The 24,430-nt window shown below is 40.3% G+C and overlaps 1 protein-coding gene across 11 annotated transcripts in view; it reads right to left on the reverse strand.

The window, feature by feature from the left end:
• PTPRF (protein tyrosine phosphatase receptor type F) overlaps positions 1-24,430 on the reverse strand; it is a 375,416-nt gene that overhangs the window by 317,747 nt on the left and 33,239 nt on the right. The window lies entirely within an intron of this gene.

Raw genomic sequence — 24,430 nt, forward strand, 5'->3', positions numbered from 1 at the left:
AATTGAAGAGACAGTGGTGGCCAAGAAGGATAAGTCCTCTCAAAGCTCAGAGCACATGCAATTTACCAAAAAGGGAAAAAAGGTACTATTTCTGAGTGTGAGTGAAGCTGTTCCAAAAACTATATAAAAAGCCATGAATCTTTTGCAGGAGACACTAGGGCTGAATCCAAGTTTTGGATTTCTTTTTAAATTGTGTTTTATATACACTTTTGAACAAGTAGTTAAGTAACTGATGCAGGAGACTTCTCTTTTCCCAACCCAAGATCACAGAGAAAAACAAGTTTTCATCCTTCTTTTCATCTCCTTACAGATACAATGATTTAAAAGCTTTTCTCTCTTTGCTGGCTGAAGACTGGACAACTGTGATTCTCAGAAGAGAAAAAAGTCCTCACTCTCTTCTGGCCACATATCTGGAAGGAACAAGGCATCTCCCTGGCTTGCCCAGTGCCAGGACGGGGTACAGCTGCAGCGCTGCTACCCTTAAGTATTTCCAAGCAGCAAAGCAAACCTAGGATCCTCCACATGATTTGGGTTTTATACTTTTCTTTCTTCCATAACTAACAGCTGCCAGAACTAACAAGTACTAGTGACTCCACAGTCCCATGCACAGCTCAGCTGCCTCCCCCAGTGACACTGGGGACATCCTCTCTCAAAACAGAGCATCATCGTCAATGTCACTCCGCTCAAAACCATCACTCAGTCACAGCTATCCCTAAGGCATTTCCCTTTTGTATTCACCTGAAATAACAAGCAGCAGCAACTTTTCTCCCTAAATAGCTCATTCTATTGGCACAGTGTTAAGACACCTCTTCTCACACCAGCTAAATGTCCATGTTCTCTGTATCCATCAATAGTTCTCCCGAGTACCAGCACAGCAAAGTGTTCTGTATAATCCATTCCCCACGGTTACGGCTTTTAGTGATGCATTTTACCTAATGGCTATTGCCACAGGCTTTAAAACACCGGGAAGAGGTGGACAGCATTGCCTGGGGTCTTTAAACACTATGAAAGCTGTGTGAGTACGTAAATTACAGATTTCAGGTGTCACTGTTTTAAAAAGAACGGTGACTCTACTCAAATTAGGGCTGATCTCGGACACCCCAGAGACCCAGAACAAGGAGCACTATTTCAACTCCACATCTACAGCCTTTGTAGCATCTGTCAACCCCAGAGTAAACAATGAAATAAATCTGTGATATTCCACACCTAAGGAAAATGTGCCTTTGCATTTCTGACTGTTGCAAACATAGTTTAGATGTGCCTGTCTCTCAGAGTTGACTTAAATTTCAAAATTAATAAACCACACATTGTTTTCCAAACAACACCACATCCATAACCTCTTAAAACACAGCAGAAACAACCCAAATTTAAAACTGGGGATTTCTCTCCCTCTGCTTGCATACACACTGTGTACATATTACAGGCAGTTGCTGAAGGTGCCATTCCTTCATGCACTGAACAGTTCCTGTGATCTACTTCGCTGTGAAAAATTCTAAACTGTGCTCGTCTCTTTCATACAACAGAAAACTGTTAAATAGTGTTTCCACCACAGGGCACTTGAGGAGTTTCCGTATCTCTACAGTGCTCAATTACACAGAGGAAAGTGAAACACATGGACATATGGAAACTCAAGCATACCAAGATCCAGATTTCTGCAGGAGCCTTCCATCTCTCTACATTGCCGCCACCACATTTGCCAACCAGCCTGCCTGCAGATGCTGAAGCTCAGATTCTCCCATTCACCCCAAAAAGTATGTCTGCATGCTCCAGTGCTTCTTACCATTACTCTAAGTTTGCAAAAAGTTCAAATGGAAGTAACTTTACATCAAAAATATGAACCATTTTTCCAGTAAATACTTCAGTATTTCTTCACTTTTCTGCATTAAGTTTAAATCAAAAGCCCCCAGCAATCTCACAACCACCCAGTAAGTGTACATTATTCATTACTGTTGTGAACAGTGACAGAAGCACAAATCTCCCCAAAATGCAACTTCATGGGCAGCCCAGCATGCTATCAGACCTCAGTGGTCAAGGCAACAGAACTTTTAAAAGACTCGAAAGACTTTTTCTGCAGTGAAGACATCATACACTTAAAATTTTATAAGTGTGCTAGTAGACTCATCACAGTCAGAGGTATTTGGACTAATATAAGAGCTGCATAATTAACTTGCTCTATCAATTTTGTTCTGCAATGATCTCACATCCAATTGATGTAAGCACTATCCTTTTTGACTGATGGTCTATGAGCTGATGATGCATTGTCACCTGCTGTCCTTCTATTGTGCTGCCACACAGCACATGTTTCCAATATAGATAGAAGAGACTCTTGTTAACGGCAAGAGATCTGAACTCAGAAACCAGCCAGTGTAACCAAGATTATCTGTAAATAAATCCATACCATCCTTTAACTTCTGACCCCTCTGGCATACCACTCTTCATAGGAAGGCTCTGCTGCGCACATCTGCACATACAAAGCAATGCAAGAAAGCACATCTCTGTAACTGCTTTTGTGGGGAGGAGAGGGGGAAAGAGTTTGGTTGTGTCCAAACAGCCAGTCAATAGAATGCTATGCTCTCCCTTCCCGGCACTGGCAAGTTTTCCATTTCCTAGTACCTCTGTGTAGCTAAACCCCTAATGAATTTCCTGACTGAGCCTTGCACAGCTCCAAGCTGCTCCCCAACAGCCTCAATCCTCCTCCCTGCCCTGCCCAGATGCTCCCTGCCTAAGCCAAATACACAATACCAAGAGGGCTGGCCAAGATTTCCACCAAACTTGCCTTTAGGAAAAACACAACATTAATGTTCCCTGTAATTATGGAGAAAACAGAGGATGAGGTCACGATACTGGGCAGGGAATCAGTACCCAGCAAGGCTCATGGAAACAAAGGAAGAGTTGACTCTGCAGGAGATAGATGCTTCATTGGCATTCACATACTGTGTTATCTCCCCACTATGGAAAAGGGCAGAGCTCTCCTTCAGAGACCACTATTCCTCCTGCTGCCCTCTTCCCCAGAGAGAAAGGCTGTGTCAGAGCCACCTTCTCCTGAGGTGCCACATGAGCTGACCCAAACACCAGGACAGAACTGGGCTACCCAGCTGCACCACTCTTGACAGCCCCAGGCGTGTCGTACCAGCATAGCATATCCTTTGGGATAAGGAACTACAAATCTTTCCATTATTGATTTGACTTTTAGGGCTAATAGCAAATGCAGGTTTAGAGCTCCACATACTGAGTTTTATGAGGCTTAATGTTACAGCAAGCAGCGAATTAACCAGGGGGCTGGGTCAGCTTGAGGAGAACTGAAAAGAAATTACATTTCTACAAACTGAATTTCTTCAAAGCTAAGAGAAGTCAAAAGGTGTGTGAGGATGAGAAATCAGTATTTGAACTGTCAAGCTGGCAGCACAAAAGAGACTAAAGCAGATCCCTCCCCACAAAGCACACAGAAATTTCAGCACAAATCTAACCCAAGACAATGAAATCCAGCACACACTCTACCATGCAAATTTCTTTCCTTCCCAACCATAAGTCTTAAAAACCATCCCCAGTGCCATCCTGTTTTATAGAACATACACCTGTTCTACAAGCAAATGGAGGATTATCTTTGCTACCTCAACTCTGCGCTGTATTTTATTGAGCAATGTTTCTATAAGTTCCTGCTAGAGGGCTGATGTTCATTCAAACAGTGTAAACTGCATCTGACATGTTGGCGTTGGTGAGCAAAGCAACTCAAGCGAAAATCCACCACTGCCCTGAGCTGTATTACATGGAGGCTGGGGTCTCATACATCTTCATAACTATACAGGTGACAACAGCATAGCATGATTTGCTGGGCATGCTCCAGAGGTATGCTGGAGACACCATTGGCTGGGGATAATTCCCCCAGCTTCCTCATGCACAAAGCTCCAGTAAAGGAAAAAAAAGGGAAATGCATTATTTTTCATTGTGGAAACAGCAGCACATATCATATCCTTTAGCAGCAGCAGCACTAGAACTTTGGCAGAAGCAGCTCTTTCTACCATCAATAACCATTAATCCAAGATGGTAATTGAAACTGCGCCTATGTAAACTTCATTATTCTACTCTATGGCTGAGGTTCCTTCTTAAATACATATTAATATTTAATAAATAAGCTTTTTGGATTCAACTGCTTACCCACTGTTTTCCTTACTATTAGACAACACCTACATGCAAAATACATGAAAAAAAGGTACAGAAAGAGTGCGGACAAATATTTGATGTGAACAGATTGGCCCCTCTTTGCTCAGCTCACAGTATACCTAGCAAACATACAGAACAAAAGAATAATTATTCCCCAAGTACCAGATTAACAAAACACTTCCTTCAGATCACATTTATTTTAGCACCTGACAAGTTCACAACTAAATTTGTCTCTTTTTTACATCAAATTATTTGTAGATACCACCTAGAACACTACCTACAGAAACAAAGTACTACTTGGACAACCCCAGGAAGGCTGACGCCATGAGCTGCATTTCCTTAGTTTCACTTGCAGAGAATAGTTTGGACATACAAAGTAATATCAGTGATTCCTGAAACACCTGCATACTCTCTAGATAAAAAAAACTTGATGAAGTATGTATGTGCTACAGCATCAAGGCAGATCCTCCCTGGTTCAGAAAGTTTAAAATGTTTTTGCTCTATCCTGTACTTCCCAGTGCCACTGCGAAGAGGAAAGTTTGGGTCAACCAACTCATACATCAACCCCTGCCCTGTCATACCTCACCATCCCTTGCGGGATGATTTATCTGCACAGCTTCACCATGGACAGAGAGTTATCAAAGTCAGATGAGTTAAGGTATGCTGCAGGCTTAGCCAACATATGCAAGGAATCAATATATGAAATTACAAGGAAAGGTACCAATTACATTTCATACACTGCTAGCAAAGACTTTTACCATCAAATCAGCAAGCTCCAGTATTTGCAGGTGACCGTAAGTTAGAAATCCAACTATCTGCTTTCCCCAAGCAGCTATCTGGAAAGTGCTGATGGACAAAATCCAAAATACCAAAGGGGGAGTTTCTTGCATAGCAGCTGCTGGAGTGAGCTACCAAGGAAATCCCAGTTCTTGACAATTTTCAGCAGCAGAAATATACTATCCTACTGGGACCAGTGAAGATCCTCTCAATAAACACTACAAACTCTCATCTTAATTTCAGTATAGAAGACAGAGTACCAGGGCACTACAGGTATAATTAGTCAGCAACCCAGTTGTTTCCACTGAAGAAAGAAATGAAATTAAGGCTGTGAGTGGAATTACATTAGGAAACAAAACCAGCTTCATAGGCACCTTTTACACAATGGTATTTCAAATTAAGAAATGTCCTCTAGATGTGCTTAAAGGAAATTTCTTCATATGGAAGTAGATGAACACATCCACATACTGTGACTTTTTCAAAATGTCACCACTATGAACCTCAGCAATGACTAACAATGAAGTGTAATTCAAAAAACAGTAACTACTAAATTTGCATTTACACCTAAGTTCCATGCAACTGAGACAGATAATGGCTAGCAAAAGAAGCTGACAACAGGGCTTTTTTAGTCCTTTCTTCAAATTGTGGGATGTAGTTTTGCAGTATAAGGCAGAGGTCATCATTTGTGTATATCAAAAAAGGACAGAGAAAGAAACTCTCAGGTGAAGGTATAACAGTGAAGACAGAATAGGTGTCTTAGCTCTCTCCCAAAATCTCCCAATATAAATCCTTTCTCAGGGTTGGTTTTTCATTTAGAGAAAGGCCATGCTCTCTAGACATCACCGCTAGCTCAGTCCTTTTGCAAAAACAGCTCCCCTTCCAAAATAATGAGTATCAATTGTATTTTCTACAATCCAGTAATTTGTTCCACTAAGACATTTTCAGGACCAGCTTCCTCTAAACAGCAAAAAAAAAAAGAAGGGGCCTTCTCAACAATCAAACTACAATAAACTGCTTGCTAGAAAACATACCCTCTTAAATTTATCTTATGCATCATTTAATATACTATTTTGAAGGAAAAAAAGATTCAAGTTAGAAACAGAGCATTTAACTTGATTAACTTGAAGTTGACAAATTCTAGTACCTGCATATCATTACTTATATTCAGTATTAACACTGTGTCTTGACTGAAGGGCAGAACAAGGAAGACATCTTCAGCAAACACTCTGATATTTTAACATTAATATCTAATAACAAAGTTTATATCCATAAATAACCATATATATATATACAGCACATTATCTAATACATGTGTTTTGAAATATATCAAAGCTAAACCATTGCTCAAGATAATGATGCAAAGCGTTGACTTAAAGCGTGCATTATTTACAAGAACAAGCACCAGCTTCAGAATTCTGAGCTCAGTTTTCACTAGATACAATCTAAATTGCATTAAAAGCACATATATTGTGCTAACCAATAAAACAATTTTTCAGGAACATTCTTTTTAACCTGCCTTTTTTATATATCTATAAAATACATTCATGTAAAAAAAGTATATTCTGCTGATGAGATAGTAAAAATAAGTAAATCCAGACTGCATTTGAATGAATTTTCAATATGAAGTATATAAAATTATGCTGCCTCTATAGCCTAGAGGAAGAAGGAAAAAAAATATAACACCAGAGAATTAGGTATTTCACGGACTTTATTTTTTCCTAAACAGAAGTAGATTTCACAATAAAACACAATTCTGCACTGCTGTCTGGCAACTCTAATCTGGAATGAAGTTTGCAAAAAACAGGCTAGTTTTTCTTTAAAAATGTTTTACAGGAAGGAATCCTGTTAAACCGCCAGTCATCCTTCTAGCAGAGGATACATTATTAACCAAAAAGTACAAATAGCAGCATAATGTTCAAACCTCTAGATCACATGAACTCATCATCCCTTCACCTGCTTTAAATCAAACTGTAATCCAAACTAATTAAAAACTAAACCCAGGGCTGAGGAGAGAGCTTTTGTTTTGAAGAGAGCTGCGAAGCTTCATTAACCTCTTCTCTACTACCAGCTTTCCACAACACAAAATTATTCCTTTGCAGTGAAAGCCCCTTGCACCCACACAGAGCCAGGGACTGCAGCCTTAACAAGAAAGTGATTTTTTGGCAGAAGGAGGATGCAGGTACACATTACACCATTACCATCATCTCCACAAGTCATGGGCCAACAGGCACCCATCAAGCTGTGATCCTAAACTCTACCAACTTATATTTTCAAATGAAATGCAGAAATACACAGACTAGTCGTGTTTGTCTCTTTCAGGACCTATTCCACATGCATCAGTCTCATGGAAGGCTGGTTGTGCCCAGAGCATCAGTACACCCTGAGCTCCAGAACAGGCATCACAGCAGCAGGCTGGAGCACCTGGGAGCACGGGGCTCCCCAGCAGTACCCATCTGTCTCGGAGAAGCAATAAAACCACACATCCACTTTTCATCCTGTCACCTCCCCCACCTCTTACCATGTGTCCATCAACCTCCAGCTGACAGAAATCACACCAATTCAGAGACTGATTTATTAATGTCAGCACAGTCCTCTTCTCTTAGGTACACAAAAAATTTCTTTACAAATGGCTAAAATGAATTTAAAACATTGCCATTACTACAATGCCACAGGTATCACAGCAGTATGTGTGGGGCTTTAAAAGAAATAGCAAGAATGAAAGCTAGTCTTGTAAGAAAACAATCCCAAATTCAAGGTACTTCTACAAAGTACATTTTCCTTTTCTAAAGAACAATTACACAGACACAATAAGCCACCTCAAAGACAGGGCATGAGGCCTGTAGAGTAAATCTGTATTCTGGTCTCACACAGTGAGTAAATTCAAACAGCCATGTTAGCAACAGCATATGAAAATGAACTGCTTTCTAGTATCTCTTGTATTTTGCAGTTTTAATGTCAATAAACTTGGATTCATTCAGAGCCAACAGATCACTCAGACTGGATTGGAACAAATTTTTCCTCTTGTGTTAAATTAAGTAAATTTGGGAGCCTTCCCCTTCCTGGAAAAAAAAAAAAACAAAACAAAAAAAACAAAAACAAACAAACAAACAAACAAACAAACAAAAAACCCAAAAAAAAAACCCAAAAAAAACCACAGCATGTTTTAGAATTTGAAGTATTAAATAATTCTCCTTTACTGGAAGTTTCAAAAGATTTTGAGATGGGAATCAACTAGGGTCATGGTCACATTTCAGCTAAGAATTACCCATCTCTACTGGCCATTGCTATCACGGCTCAACAGCCAATCCCAAGCTTCTACTGAACTATTTATTTGGAGAACTTAGACACTAATGGGATGGAACTGAGTATTTTATCATATATATATATATAAATATATAAAAATATAAGGCCCATGTCAAAAAAGTGAAAGCACCAAGTGCAGAGTCTGACTAGCTCAGCCAGACCTACAGCAGCAGCTCTCCTCTCCTTTCACCAATTCCTTATACTTCCTTACTCTGCAGGATCAGTTAGTTCCAGCACCCAGGGAAACAGTATCTTAACCAGACCACCACAATTCCCTGACATTTAATCTAGAATAGCCACACCAGAGATTTCTCTGTGCTTAAAAAGTTTTCTTGAATTATCTTGAAAAGTAAGTTCTTCATCCCAAAAGGACAATTTATCAGCAAGTGACCAGCAGGATCCCCAAAGTTTATGGATTTAAGGTCATGAAATTCAGTTTCTCTGAAAAACAGCTGATAAAACACAGACCAGATCTGCAAGCAAAAAAATCCTTCCAACCCTCTCCTCTTCAGCAATGCTCAGCTTGAAAAAAAAAAAACAGTTTAGAATAAGATACCACAAGGGTGTAATCCTGCATCTCCCATATCACATGTCTGTGAAGCAGTAGGAGTTGCCCACCCTCTCCCTAGATGACTAACTCTGCAAATATTTCACTGGGATATTTGGAAAGCAAAGTGCATAACAACAGTCTTAAATTTATCCATTTCACAGCATCTGCTGAAAACACAGTATTAATCCACTGGCTGGGAAGCACAACCATCTGGATCACTCCTTCAACCAGTGACCTTCCTGCCTCTGGCTTTGGCAGGCTGCTCCAGGTCTCTGGGAATGCAGGTGCATGAACAACTGAGATAAACCCATGTAACAGTGGCACCAAAGAGCACTGTCCCAGTTCTCTCTTCTCATTGCGCTGGTCCCTCCTTTAGCCCAGCACCCACAGCACTTGGGTTTAGCTTGTGCAAAGAGCTAAAAGCTCCTTTAATTTTTGCTTCTAATGAAGTACAGGGAGTGACTCCCCACCACCACACCAAGACACTGGGGCTGTGCAAGAGGAGCAGGGGCTGGCAGCAAGAACAGGACCTCCCCCAGCATCAACAGCCCTTACATTGCCTTGGCTGTAACACCGAAAAACAACAGATAAAAGCAATGACGTGGAACAGTCAAAGACTGAAGCACTACTAGAAGGACACTGGGGAAAGGGAGGGGAATGTTTTAATAAACTTTTCAACTTCAGGAAGTCCAAAGCATGTTGTGATAAAATTGGTAACTACAAATTTTTTAGGTGAAAAGCTGCTAAAGCCACCGCATCTTTGATCTACTAAGCCCCTTAAAAAATTGCATCAACTGCTAATTACCTCCTGTAAACATGTTTTCTATGTTGTCTCTGCAAATTGTCTTGCTTCAACTATCAATTTGGCTTTTCCTGTAGCTTTCTTCTCTCCTTTTCTTCTAAACTGATCTCTTTCTCTTACTTAAGTATTTCTAAGCAACAGCAATGTCACCTTTTCACCTTCTCTTCAATGAACAGTCTGAGCTTTAAACCACTCACTAAAAAGCTTCCCAAACTTGAATCATTCTGTAAGATTTTACTGAAAACACTCAAAACTGAATGCTTTTAGAAACTTGGACATTAACACAGGACATGTCTATTCCTACAGCAAACACATCACTACCAAATGCTAAGACAGCATGACCTTAGAATGTTCAATGTTTGTCCCAACTTTAAAACTCAAGAACTTTTTAGGCCTTTTAACCACAAAATCAGTGACAATTGTCTTAAAAATCAAATAATCAGATACAGATGGTAATACCCTTTTAGAACACCAGTAAATATAACTCAAAGTAGGGTAGAAGTAGCAGACAAAGAAAAGTGATACATACAACAATATGAAAAATTTGGCTTCATATGTCTGAGGGTTGAGTTGCAATTAAGCAAAGATCTTCACAAAAAATTTCCAGCTCTCCACTTTTATCACCCTATCACTTAAATCAGCCTTTCGTTCCTCCTTATACTCAAAATAAACCAAAAGGAAACTCAAAGTAATAACATCAGATTAAACATATGAGATTTTTTTTTGCTGCCTCCACTACAAGTAAACAAGAGAGATGCCATTTATGTAAGTATAAAGCAACCCAAGGATGGTAAAAGGAAAAATATGAAATATGCATTTACACATAAATATTTTACATGGGTGAGATAGGGCCTTTATAGCTAAACTGGGGGTGTTTTCAGGCATGATTTATTACATTTCATGCAACCTGCAGAAGGTTTTCTATTTCATATAAATCCCTGAAGTACCATCTTTATGAACGCAAGCAAAACATATCCCTTCATGTCAATTTTATTTGCCTTAAATTCTGGGTTTGGACACTTTCAAGTCAAAATCAATGTTATACTTAATATACTCAGCAAAAAAACAAACAGATCTTTCTTCATGACTGCTAATAGTAACTTTTATAAACTTTAACATATGAAGGTGGGCTTAATGAAGTCCTAATGATTGATTTTCATAATTGAAGCTGACACTGCTCAAGCATGATTTCCCTTCAGAAGAGATTCTTGCCTGTGTGATGAGCAGGGCAGTCAGTATTTATGTCAGTACATAAATTACACAAAATGGGAATTGCTGTGTTTCCTAAAAGCTCTTTCTCCAAGAGGACCACCACTGCAGCACCAGCCATTATTTCCCCCTCGACAGTGTTCTGGGAGATTTGTAAAAGGCTTCTCTTTAGATCATGGGGTTGCAGCGAATCAGTGACTAAGCAGAACTAAGCCAACCATGCAGGCTTTTCCACCACCCTAAAACCCCTTTCCTCTCCCACTCTCCTTGCCTCAGCTTCTTTGCGGAAGCTGAGCAGTTCAACCTCCCACGGCCAAGCTCTGCGCACGTCGCCTGACAATAACAATGCAACGAGGGTGACAGGCACCTGTCCTGTGCTGGTGGCAGCAAACATCCTTCCAGCAGCAAAGAAAAGCATGCCCTGCATTGCAAATTTGTACTACGAACATTTACAAATCTGCCAGAGGAACAGGATACTGGGTCACAAAGCGGGTCACCTGAAAACTCAGCATTATGCAAAACATGAGCTGTATGCCTTCAAAAGTCATCCAAATTACTTTACTTTTTACATAGGAACAATTCTCCTGGGGAGAAAAAAAAATCACCTTGTTAAAATAATGCAGGCTGCTTAAAAATATTTTAATCTGTTTCAGGTCCACTGAAGTAAGCTACAGTATTCCTTCCAATACAACATATCTGTGGGCCAGAAGCACCGCAGTGCAGGAAAATCTGTATTTATAGCATCCAAAGGACAAATATCCAACTATAACATACTGAGCATCCCACCTGGAAATGTCAGTTGTCTCTGACACCTCCTATATTTTAGACGCTTTGTTTTACAGCACAGGTTGAACCAAGAAGGGCTCACCAAGCTGCAGCAGCGCTGGCAGGCATGTGCTTTGTATCTGCCTGCAGACACAAGGAGTATCTGCAGTTACTGGCCACGTAGGCAGGACTCAGATATTTATACATCTGCATCACGGAAGAGTTTGAGCTGAGATAGGCAAAGTGAAGACAAGAACGCTTGAGTTGTGTCAACACATCAATTCACAGCATGGCAAACACCGCCCCACAAAGTGGAGAGGGTTGCTGTGGCAAGGTGCCCACCGGCACCATCAACAGCAGCCATGCACACTCCCTCCACTGACTCCAGAATGAGCACCCTGGAACTGGCACCAGCACCACCTGACTGCATGGTGTGGGGTTGGTTTGTTTGTTTAACAGAGAACAGGTTGCCTGTCTTTTGCTAAAGCCTCCATCATTCACTCCCATGCAGGGGAAGGTTAATTATGATGAGTAAGATCCTTTCCAAACTGTGTGCCAGGCACAAAGCAAGAAAACATCAGCAGAGCAGGAAAACGTGACTTAGCTATGTCAGCAGAGGGATCTTACCAAAAGCTCTTCCCCACACGCCCAGATCTGCAGCTGTGGAGGGTTGTGGTGGAACTACACTGTTTTTCTGAGGACTGCGGGCAGAGGGCACAGAGGTGTTCAGGACCTCCTTTGCTCCTCCCGCCCCGCTATAGAGCACAGGGTACACCTGTGATGGGTGTGCTCCTTCCACAGCCCATCTGGCCACTGAGCCCAACAGTAACAATGCAGAATCCTCAGGATGACACACTGGAAAGCCACTTTGAATAACTTCTGACAATTCTGACAATACTTCCTACACATTTTAAAATATGTAAAGCATAAACACTTAATTCAGTCTTAATTCAAATATTCCTTAGTAGCGCTGTTCCACACCTGCTGAGAAAGCTTCTTGCACTGTATTAAAGACATGCTGTATCTCCTATTATTTATATCATTTTATGTCCATTCAGTGTTTGTGCAATTCATTATATAAAGATAACTACTAATTTGTCAGTAGTACAGATATTTTAAGATATTGACACGAAAGGCTTCCTTTGCAAGCAAGGACAGTTTATTTTAGCAAGTATCAATACTGTTTCAAGCTCGGCTGTAAAAATCAAAACTGACCCAAAAATGTGCATCCTAACCCAGCTCACTAAATTCCATGGAACATGCTGAAATCCACAGCTGTTTATAGCTGCAGTATTATGCATTTGACAGTTTTATTTGTGTAAGAGTTTATGCTTTCATTATGTTCTGTCACTTGCTACATGGAATTTGTGTTTAAGAGGATTCCACTGTATCATATCTAAGAGGTTTACAACAAAATCCAAATAGCTGAACTCATGGATCCACCACGTCACTAGATTTAAGGCTTCACAGTAACTCCTTCTACATTAGCCATCATTTTTAGAGTAGATTCATCTACAAACAATACACAACACTACAGAAAAGTTACCTTCAAACTGATTAAATGAAAAATCAATACACAGTATTATTACACCTGCCTTCTCATCCTTCTGCCATATATAAAAAGCATAAGAAAACCAGTTTTCACATATTTATTCTCAGGTCTTAAAAAAGAACACAGAAGCACACTTCCTTCCAAGCCCACCAGTTAATTAAGTGTGCCAGGAGCTGAACAAGCGGCAGAACTACAGTTGCCAGTAAAACCATGTAAACAACTAGTGACTGAAGAGCCAAGAACTAGAGTAAACAAGACTCACAATACAGACAGGATCTCCTGCACACACCACCATGCCTGCTATTTAAATTTTATAAAAAGGGAGGGGGGCAGAAAGCAAGCTAAATATAGAACATGTCAAGAGAAGCAAGGCTCACAGGCTATGGCAAACCAAACTACATAGTTCCATCTAGCAAATCTACTCCCTGTGGCTAGGGAGTCTTTTTCACCATTGTACACAGACCCTCCTCATGAGGCTTCTCCTTCCAATGCAGCAGCTGGGGAAAGCCAACATCTTCAGCAGTACATAGAGTGATTATGTCCAGTCACCCTCACTCAGTCATCCCAAGTGCAAATATCTCTTCCTTGGGAAAGGGTATTTATGGTCTGCAATTTTTTTTTTTTGCTCCAACTGACCTTATCATTCATTCTGCTGCTAAATTAAACAGCTCTCCACTAGAAATTCCCCACTCCTGCAGATACTTGCATGCTGGTGGTAACTTAGTTATTTCTGAACCTTCTTGGAAATAAGGCACCAAGAGTGAGTACAGAAGCTCAGGCAAGACAGGCTCTATAGACCTCAATACCATACTGTCCCTTCTTTAAAACCCTTCCAGATTTTTAACACATGTTCCAAGAGCAAGTACAAGAACTCCACAGCATTAAAAGCACGCACTCTTACAAGCCCCCTTTCAGGTAACACCACCACCTTTTTTTACCTACATCTGTCTCACAGTTCTCACAGGAGGCAATCAGGGCTGTCAAGGCAGAGATGCAGGCTCAGCTGACAGCTTGCCATACTTCCTGCCCCAATGGAGTAAGTGCTGTGCCTTACACCACTCCCCAGGCTGTAATCATGCTCCACTCTCTGCAAATCCACTTGACAGAAAGCTTCTCTTAACTACAGATGATTTCAGTAATGAGTTATTTCCTTCACGTAACTGTGATCTGTGGTGGAAAAGTCAAGCCAAACTTATGTCACAGCTTGTGTTAATTTCCGCTAATGAGAATCCCAACAGTTGCAACAAATGGATCCATCCATAAACTGAGAAATAAAATGTTGGAATTACTTCCATGATAACAATCTTCAAAGCATTAGAGAAAGTCTGCAATCCACAAAGTAAAGGCTGTTCTCCAGCAGACACAAGTTTCTCACAATAACATGGACACACATCAGTACCACAAATGACATCAAAATATTAGAGAAGCAGTGGAAATTGAAGTTTCAAGATTCACCCTTGTGCACTGCAGAGATGCTTGGAGAGGTATGGAAAACTTTTCTATTTAACTAGGAAGGACTAGTCAATCTCCACCATGAGGGAGATCCTACCATAAACCATAAAACAGATTTTGGACATTATGTTCTGGGTTTAACAAGCGTGAAATCTGCAGGGATCTCTCTTAGGGAAGGAGAGGTAGCAACTTGTGTCTCCAGGCACTAAGTCTTGCATTTGACCTTCACCTGTGCAGCTCCTCACTGGCTTCAGCCAGGACACACAGCTGACACACGTTTCCCAACACATGGCTGCCATGGAGTGCGAAAATCAGAGCCCTGGATCACAGCAAGTTACACGACTGCAACCCCTAAAGAACTGCCCATCTATTTCACCTCTTCACCTTCTCCACTGTCTCACTACATAGAAGGACTAGCTGAACTGGGAGCCTACAGTAAGAAGCTGCAGCAGGTTACAAAACATGACAGTGGTCTCTGGTCCAGCTGCGAGGCACAACACCGTGAGGAACAATGATGCTAACGAGAACCTGGACGAGAACCTGGACGAACCAAAGTTCACCCATGATTTGTTGCCTGCTCAAGTGTGACCATAAAATGAAACCCTCACACATCAAAAGACTGACCTCATTGTGCACTGTGTTGGGCTAAATGAGGTATGAGGTTCAAGATAACTTAAGGAAAATCTGTTCCAGAGAGGTGGGAGATGTAGGCTAAGCATAGACCGAGAAAGTGTTTGTTTCCTACTGCACCTCTGTGCAAGTAGTAAATAATCTCAGTATGGTAGCTAGCACTCATGATCTTCACTAGTGAACTTTTACCCACTTCAGCTGATGGGAGCTGCATTACAAAACAAAATACTCCTAGAAAAGGTGTGGATCTGTAAAAGTCAACCACTTCAGTGTTATTAAATATTCATAAGGCAAGATTCAGTGGATGAGACTGTTCACGTACTCTGAATGTGCAATATGTATGGCAATTGGGATTTGGCACACTAAATGCAAGGCTCCAGCAAATTTTTACACTTTTTCAAATTCCATCCTCAGAAACTGTGTATAAAGTTTAAGATGCAGAAAGAGCAATAAAGCTAGTAACTGAATTTGCAGAGCAGTGTATCTGATCTAACCCTCATGTCAAAGGCACTGGCTTTCCAAAGCATATTCTCTTTAGTCTGAAGCTTCCCAGTATTACTTTTATGCCTTTAATTTGCTCTATTTTGTTAAATTTAAGCAAAGTCAAGATCTGATGATCTAGGAAAAAAAGCTCAAAGTGAAGCCTGAAAAATTTTTAAATCATTTTGTCCTGGTTCTTTCCTCACACGTGGGTAGGGATCTCGATGACAAGCTTACCTGCATTACCAATGCTTGATTTAGCTGTCAGAAGCCTGCTATTTCTTCCTCATGCATTCTTCTTGTAGCATAATCATCTAAAAAGCCTTTTAAATATTCACCTATTGATCTGTTCCACTCCTTTATTTCATTAATGACATACTTGTAAAAATTTTTCACTTTTACAAATAAACAGGCATCTGCCATTTTAAAGCACCAGTACCAAATTTCCTGGAGTATGCAGCCTAATTCAGGGGTTTTGCTAAGGCCTTTTAGAGTGCTTTTTCACATTCAAGAATTACAGGTTCCTTGTATCAGTCCCAAAACTGGGTCACCTAAAAGCACTTATGAAGCATTTAGCAAGCACTACCAAGCAGAATTACAACCAACCCATGCTGTTTCATGGGTAATTGAAACAGCTAGGTAGCTTAAACATATAACATTTCATCAGACTGTTGTTGAAAAGACATTAATACTCATTTTTCCCTCAGTGGTCATGTCATTTCTTCCCCTTTACTTCATCTTCATAAATCCACTAGAGACTAAATGCAGAAGAGTGGATTTAATCAGATAGCCAGCAATGCACAATTAACTTTTCTCTGTGTCACTTCATGATTTAGTGACATGATGCTGTGAGTGGCAGAAGTGAAAAAGAGAGAGAATGTGGAACCAGGGGGGGAGTTGTTTTGTTTTAAATAAAGACAAAATTTCTCACCTCAGCAATAAATACAGAAGCTGAGGCTCCAGTTTCTTAAACTGTTTTCACAACAATTCTTTCTGTAATACAAATCACTACCAAGGTGTTACCCAGACTTGTTTATGGCACTTCTAAATGCTGATACAAATGAATATGAGAAATGATTCAATAAGCCCTTCTGTCAAGGTTACACTGCAGAACAGATAATTTCTTCATGCTCCTCAATGAAACATCGGCATGGGACATCAGTCTAAGTAGGGAGTCTTCTCTAGTTAACACCAAGACTTCTCCAGCTTATCTTCCTCTTCCAAACACTTCAAAATTGGTTTCAAAAAAGATTTTGTTCAAATTTTAGGTGGATTTATAGAGTCTCAGTTTTAAAAAAAGTGTGTGCAGAGCATACACTTGAAAGATTTAGGAAAGGTGACATTTGCCTCTCACAAAATTCTGTTTCATACAACATGATGGCAGCAACTGCCATCAATAGAAATCTGGGAGTTGTCAGGCACCTTTTCTTGACATTTGAGAGTCACCTGGTGGCTGACAATAAAATGCTGATTTATGATCTGTAGACTTATATTTATTGGAGGGCAAAACTCCCCTTAGGCAGACATTGAGACAGCATAGCATACTTGTAATCTTCTGTAGTCTCCTGAGAAAGCATATTCTAGAAGTTGCAAAGGCAAATCTGTGTAGGCTTGGCACTCTCATATGCAATTTCCATTTAAACTAAGATTATAAAAGATAATAAAAAGCCATTTTAAAAGCTTGGTGTTTTCCCTAACAAAATGGATGCCACTTTATTACAGAAACTACCATTTTTCTGTGGTTTTAAGAAGAAAATGAAGCACAAATGCCTGCTGAGTCTCCCATCACTTCAGTGCCCTTCTAAGAAAACTGAGTTATTGATAAAACAGATGTGCTGGTTTTGGCTTGTATAGACTTAATTTTCTTCCCAGTAGCTAGAATGGGGCAGTGTTTTGGATTTGTGCCATCTTGATATTCTGGGGGTGTTTCAGTTATTGCAGAGCAGGGCAATGACCAATGTCATGACCTTTTCTGCTTCTCACATCACCCCACCAGTGAGGGGGCTGGGGATGCACAAGAGCTGGGAGGGGACACAGCCAGGACAGCTGATCCCACTGACCCCTGGGATATTCCATGCCATGCTCAGCCTATAAAGAAGGAAAATAGTGTGTTTGGACTGACAATGCTTGTCTTCACAAGTCACAGTTATGCATGATAGAGCCCTGCTGAACATCACCCTGCCCATAAGAAGGGGTGAAGGAATTCCCTGTTCCGTTTGCATGTGCAGCTTCTAAACTCTCTTTATCTCAACTTATGAATTTTCTCACTTTACCTCTTCCAATTCTCCTCCCATTCCTCCACAAGGGAGTGAGCAAGCAGTTCTGTGGGGCTGAGCTGCCAGCTGGAGTTAAACCACAACAGCAGCACTGACAGCAGGATTTGCACCACTGGAAAATTTTACTGTGCTTCTGAGCAAAGAAATGTCTTCTCATTGTAATAAAAAGCTTTGAGGTGTGAATGTTTAAAAGGATGCTGTGAAACAAGTTGTATAATTGTTAAGTATTTTCAGGAAAAAAAATCCACCTCAAAATATTAAATTCTGTCTCTGGAAACTGAATATATACAATCTAAGTGAAATTCTCCATGGTAGTGATTTTGCAATTTCATAATAAGGATCACTTAAATCTATAGAAATATCCTTCTCTTCTGGAAGAAGAACAGTCTGATACATGTAAAAATTACTGACTCGATGCAACCTACCTAAATTACACAATTAAAGTCAAATGCCTCTTAAACAGAGCTAAAATAATGTGAGTGGCCTTTTTTCAACTTAAAACCACCTTAAATGGCAAAGCTCAGTTGAATTCTTCAGAACTGCAGTTTCTTAGGTCAGTGCTGTGACCAGATTGAGTTCTGCTTTCCATGCTATGTCAGAGCTTTTTTACTACACCCCATAAGCACATTACTCCATACACTGATACACCCACTGGACTGCACATTTCATCTAGATAACAAACTGAATTGCCCTGTGATCCAGTAGATCCTTTCCCATTTCCTCTCCCACCTCTCGGCAACTTCAGTGAACACCAGGAATGAAGACACCTCTCTCCCTGTTACTCCTGTCCCCCAGATTCAGCTTCAGGTGGACTCAGGAAGGAGTCCATAGCAGAAGATGACCTGAGCTGAACACAGGTGGGAGGGCAGATGATGGGGACAGACAAGAGCAGAAGATGAGGTAGGGATAACAGCAAGAAAGAACTCAAAGATGTAGTGGGAGCCACTAAAAGCAAATTCAACATTGATGAATCTCATTACCCCTGAGCTGCTCAGCAAACAACTGAGAACCACACTGAGCCAAAGTGGAACATGATTTATTATCACCTGATACTATAACTGGAAAGTAAACATTACAAAATACTAGGAGAGAACATGTTACCTACATTACAAGCTCACTAAAAAACCTTGAAATGCAGCTGCAGACCATGAAGAGCAATGCTTCTTCTTTATCAAGAAGTCAGCAAAGGTGACTTGGATACAATATCCAAGCAGCAAGAGGTTCAAGTCCACCACATACAGGAGAAAACTTCAAGTAGAAGCCACAACTAGATGCTGAAGCTAGTTCAGATGAAAACAGAAAAAACAAGTTTTGCCTTTCTAATGCTCTCAGTGGTAGATTAACTAACTGAACAGGATTTTCTTCCTCTCTACAACTCCAGCTTGAGCAACATACCCTTTAGTAAATTTTGTCTTAACGAAATCAAAGTTAACACCTCAGAGCAGATGAAATTGGTTTGCAATAGACAGAAAGATCAGATAAGGAATCTAACAACACCATCCCACCTTAAAGCCCATGGTTGAAGGATAGGAATCTACTAATACCATTAGTTACTCTTTGTTCACCATGAACTGTGAACGGCTCTGATTCAGCCCTGATGACAACCTGCACAGGATTTGGTGTATTTACTTGTAGAAAACTACAGGTTTTCCTCCAAACTCACTTTCTCTGTAAATCAAGAATTACAAAGTATTATTCCTTTTATTACATGCAAAAGATATTTAAAACAGAAAAATTCAAAGGCAAACAAGAAAAAAAAAAAGACACATTCTGGAATTAGAATAGCCCAGCTTTTTTTCCAGATATGTTTCCTGTGCGAAATGCATTTCTAGGCACAATATCTTTCAAAAAATCATACTACAGACAGTTAATAAACCAGATGAAACTTGTGCTTAAGTTCTTAGGGCTTGAACTGAATACTTGAATTTTCAACCCTGATGTTCTGCTAACATAGCTGGTTTACAAAATTTGCAGAGTGGCATTATAGCCTCTGGGGAAGAAGAAAGGCGAAGCACAAATATACAATTCTCTAAACTAACTAGAAGCCTGAAATCAATAATAAATCTGTTACTTGACAAAGATGATTAAATGATGCTCTGCAAATTAGGAGTAGCATTCCTCTTCCAAATACAATCTGGTGATAGTGGCATTATATGACAACACTGATGGATGTCAAATACTCTTTGTTAAAAAAACATGCATTTCACAGCCTAAGCTACACGCAGGATGAAGTATTTAATCTTAAACCTGATGGTGATCTGTCCTTATGTGAGGAAGAGAAAAGAAGTGTTTCCATTCTTTACCCTTCTGTTCTTTGTTAGGACTTAGTCAAGTTTCACATGATCTCCCTTGCCTCCAGGTTCTCCTGCAGAAGATCTGGGAAGATAGCTGGTCATCCTTGCTGCATTTCTCTGAAATTTTCTTTCTCTCCATGGAGGACTAAAAACTAACCATCATTCAGAGCACAAGACTCACCACAGACTAAGACAAAAATGCAATTATGCCTTTGTTTTCTTTTCATCTCATAGTAATTAATAAAATTGTTTTCTTTTTTGATCACTGCTGACCACACTGTGCAAAGACACTGAACACACTTATCACTTTTATCATAGAAAACCGAGTCTGGCAAAACAGAGAAGAATCCACTTGAGCAAGTATTTTAAAAGGAGTCCTTGATTAATACAGTTTTGCTGTCAATAGATACAATCTTGGTGAGATAATTATGTCTAAATTACACTTAAAAGGTAGCTTAAACTCTACTGGACAAGAGTTCTTGGCAGACTGAATAGAGAGCAATGCAAAAACATATTTGAAGGTAGTTGGTGCTACTAAATATCAAACATAAAAGTGGAATGCTGTGAGGTAAATGCTTTGAGGCAATGTAATGAGCAGTCTACTCCTTGTTGGGCTTTGAGGATGAAGCAGTGCTAAATGCTGCCTAGGCAAGGACTGTCTCCTTGATGAACAGAGGTAAATTTCTGCCCAAACTAGTAACACCAGATGCAGAACACAGGATGAAAAGAAAGCTCCATCCATATTTTGAAAATTTATTTTGAAAAAAGTTGGTGCTGACTCCTTGCCACACACCTTCAAATTTCTACTGAGTGAAGTCTGAGTGTGTTTATTTTTTTCCACAGTACAACTCAGTTTTCCTACACTTAGGGAAAAAAAAAAATGAAGTGTTGCTTACAAATGTATTTCATCTTTTTCCACACGTGAAAGGTTTTGGAAAGAAAAGTCCAAGGAGACTAAAGTATCCTCCAGCAGAGAGCTCAGTGAAGCAGCTGCGACGCTATTACTCACTGTCCTGCCTATGGTGAAAACAATGCCACAGCTATGCCTCAGTGGGCAACAAAGGAGCTCATTCTTCAGGGGTTATTCAATTCTTTGTCCCTTGGCTGAGTCTGCAAACTCAGAAAGCAGGAGACGAGTTAATGTTCAACAGGACAGCTGAGACGTAACGTCAATAGGTGTCCTGTTTAAGAACTTGACCAAGTGCCGCTCAGATTTGTCTCTCAGTCCACTGCATGGTCATTCAAGAGAGAAAGCAGAAGAGTGGAGTAGGAGGTAAGCAAGGAGTGCTTCTCCAAGTGCCAGAACTTTCTGACTCACAGATCACTCCACAGAGATCTAAGGATTTTTCTTCCCTAGTCATCCTGTAGTCATAAACAGATATTTTTTCATCAAAAATTATGCCAGGTTCAGACGTTTTGCTGCTCCAGTTCAAAACCCTTACCCAAATAAGATTCTGAGCTCCTAATCTCTTCTCGCCTCACTAGTTTTCCTGTTACTGTCCACCCATCAGTGCATTTCTCAGAACTGTTGACTTTCTGTTTAATATCTCACTTACAATGACAATTGAAGAAATAATTTATTTCTATTCCCTATTTATAAGCTGCCCAGGAGCAAGGTCAAAGCAACTCCCCAGACATCTGCTCACAGTGAATGCAGTAAAAACATAGCAGCTACACTGCCTGAGAAACCGCAGAACTGGTCTTCTGAAGTTCCCTTGCTCCCATCACTCCTCACCCAGAAGGACAAAAGAAGTCTCAAAACAGATTTCCTTACTTACACAGCAATACCAATGTATACGGATTTCATATGATTTACTGCAAAACACAGCCTGAAGTTTGGAAGGGAGACAGAAAAAAGCCAAGACGGCAAACATGAGATAGAGAGCTCTCTGACATCCCCTTCTCGTTTGAGAAGCAGAGAGAAGCTGCCACTTCCCCGTGGATTGCCAAGATCTACCGAACCACTTAAACCTGTGGCTCAGAAATCATCACTGAGGCATCCAGGGGATGAATGAAAATTAGTTATTGTCCCACCTAAAAGCCACAACTGATGACCAAGCTCAATTCTTCCCTAAGCTATGAAGAGGCAATAGGGGATTAATTACTTTTATACAAGAGGATAAAAATTAGTCTGTGTAGGGTCCATCCTCACCACAGATATAAGAGCCATGCTGGAGCAGTGTCTCATCCCCCTACATCCCACAGATAACCTTGCATAATCCCTCCTTGTCAGCTATGCTTTCTTTCAGAGACCAAGACACAAGCCAGCACACAGTTCTTCTCATTTCTTGTCCTCAAGATTTTGAGAGATCAGTGGAGGAGAGGTTGGATTGCTCAAGTAGCTACATCTAAGAAGACATTTCCTATGATACCTGTGAGATTCCATCCTGTCTGTAATCAGGATAGGATGGAAGTAGTAAGGGAGTTGGTTCTCAATTTTACCCTTCCAGACAGTCGAAGGAGAGCAAAGTGCTACCCTCAGCTGAACAGAAACTGACATCTATTCATGATGACCAAAGGCGCTTGGGCTTTTAGTACCAAAAAAATGCCTTAACTACATATCAGATGACACAGCAGCATAACCAGATTTTTTTCAGGTTCTAGATACCCAATTCTCTTCTTTTTCCTCAGTCAGACACACAGGGTTATTGCTTCTTGCATGTGTCCCCTACTTTCAGTAAGCAAAGCTGAGGAAGAGCAAAGATACTGTGCTGAAGATGACGATATAAAAAGGCTAAGCTCATTGCTAATCACCACTTATGAAAAACTGAGATACAAGTGCCTAGACTTGTCATTTCTTTTTGCTGTCTACTTAGTAGGTACGCTCTAATTTATCAGCAGTCTGTTTAGACTGTCTTGTGCACACCAGTCTTCATCTAATAAGTAGCCATCCAAGCCACATTCTGTCAACTTTCACAATTCACTTACGTCGCCCACTCTTCTTGCATAGGCAGCTGCTAAATCCTCAGCGTTAACTCAGCTGAAAATTACAAACTCCTTCTGGATAGCACTGTAGGTCACTTAGAATTATTCTTTGACTGTAAGAGCAGTCTTATAAAGGAGGAATTGAAAATAATTCAATGTTTTGTCATTCAAGTTTATTCTCACATTTCTGTGGTAACCCTTCTTGAATTTACTTAAAATATACGGTAATTTTTAACTACAGGTTTGGACAACAAAAAAGCAGGATGAATCATTCTGGGTATTTAAAGCCTACAATCAGACAGCTTGAGTCTCCCTTGTATTTTGCCACAGTTCTCAAGCCAAAGTTTTACTTCCTACTTATCAGCAGGAACACTTTCACAGGGAGCATTAATTCATTTAAATGTGCAAAACACTTGAAGACTTGGGAATTTTTCATATACTACAAAGCTTTAAAGGTCCATGTTCTTCCCTCTACATTGATTTTTGCTTTCTTTGTAACTGCATACTCAGAATTAGAGGGCATTAGAGCTAAACTGGGAAGATAGCACATGTGTATAAATATATCATGCAAAAATAAAACTGGGCAGATGCATAGAAAACACCCCGCAGCATGTATTACCCTTGTTTTCCTCATCACTGCATGGGCAACACATGTCTACTGGTACAGTACTTCAGAATCCAGGACTGCTCTGAGGGATAAACATAGGCCATAATGTTGGAGAGAAGATGCTGTGGGCAAGTGAGTCCTTTCACTGTAGCTGCTCTCCAGTAAGCCACCAGCAATCCTACATTGGAAGCAATGCAGAAAGTAGCTTTTAATTTGTACTGCCTATAACTCATAAAATGACATAGTTACAAAATACTCAGTTTGTATAAACAGCCTTAGATCAAGCAAAGCTTGCTGGAGAGTTGTCTCAGGTTGGATAAATCCATGATAGCAATCCATGTTTCCTGCTGTTTGTTGTTTTCTTTTTTTCCAGCATGGCTTTGAAAAATATTACAGTAGCAGCAACTCACACGCACGCATAACACTCCAGATTTCTGTTAACACTCAAGTTGTTGCTATATTATGCTCCACAAAATTAGCTTCTTGAAGAATTCAAGACATTACTTAGACACAGAAACAACAGCAACCAGGTAGCAGTTACATAAGAGCAGAATTCCAGTCATGTCATCCAGTGGTCCAGTCTATAGCTATGTATCTTGCAAAAGCCAAGTCCACAACTCCCACAGCCCATGAGAACAATTCATGTT

Source organism: Camarhynchus parvulus, chromosome 8, assembly GCF_901933205.1.
Source record: "Camarhynchus parvulus chromosome 8, STF_HiC, whole genome shotgun sequence".
NCBI classification, from domain to species: Eukaryota; Metazoa; Chordata; class Aves; order Passeriformes; family Thraupidae; genus Camarhynchus; species Camarhynchus parvulus.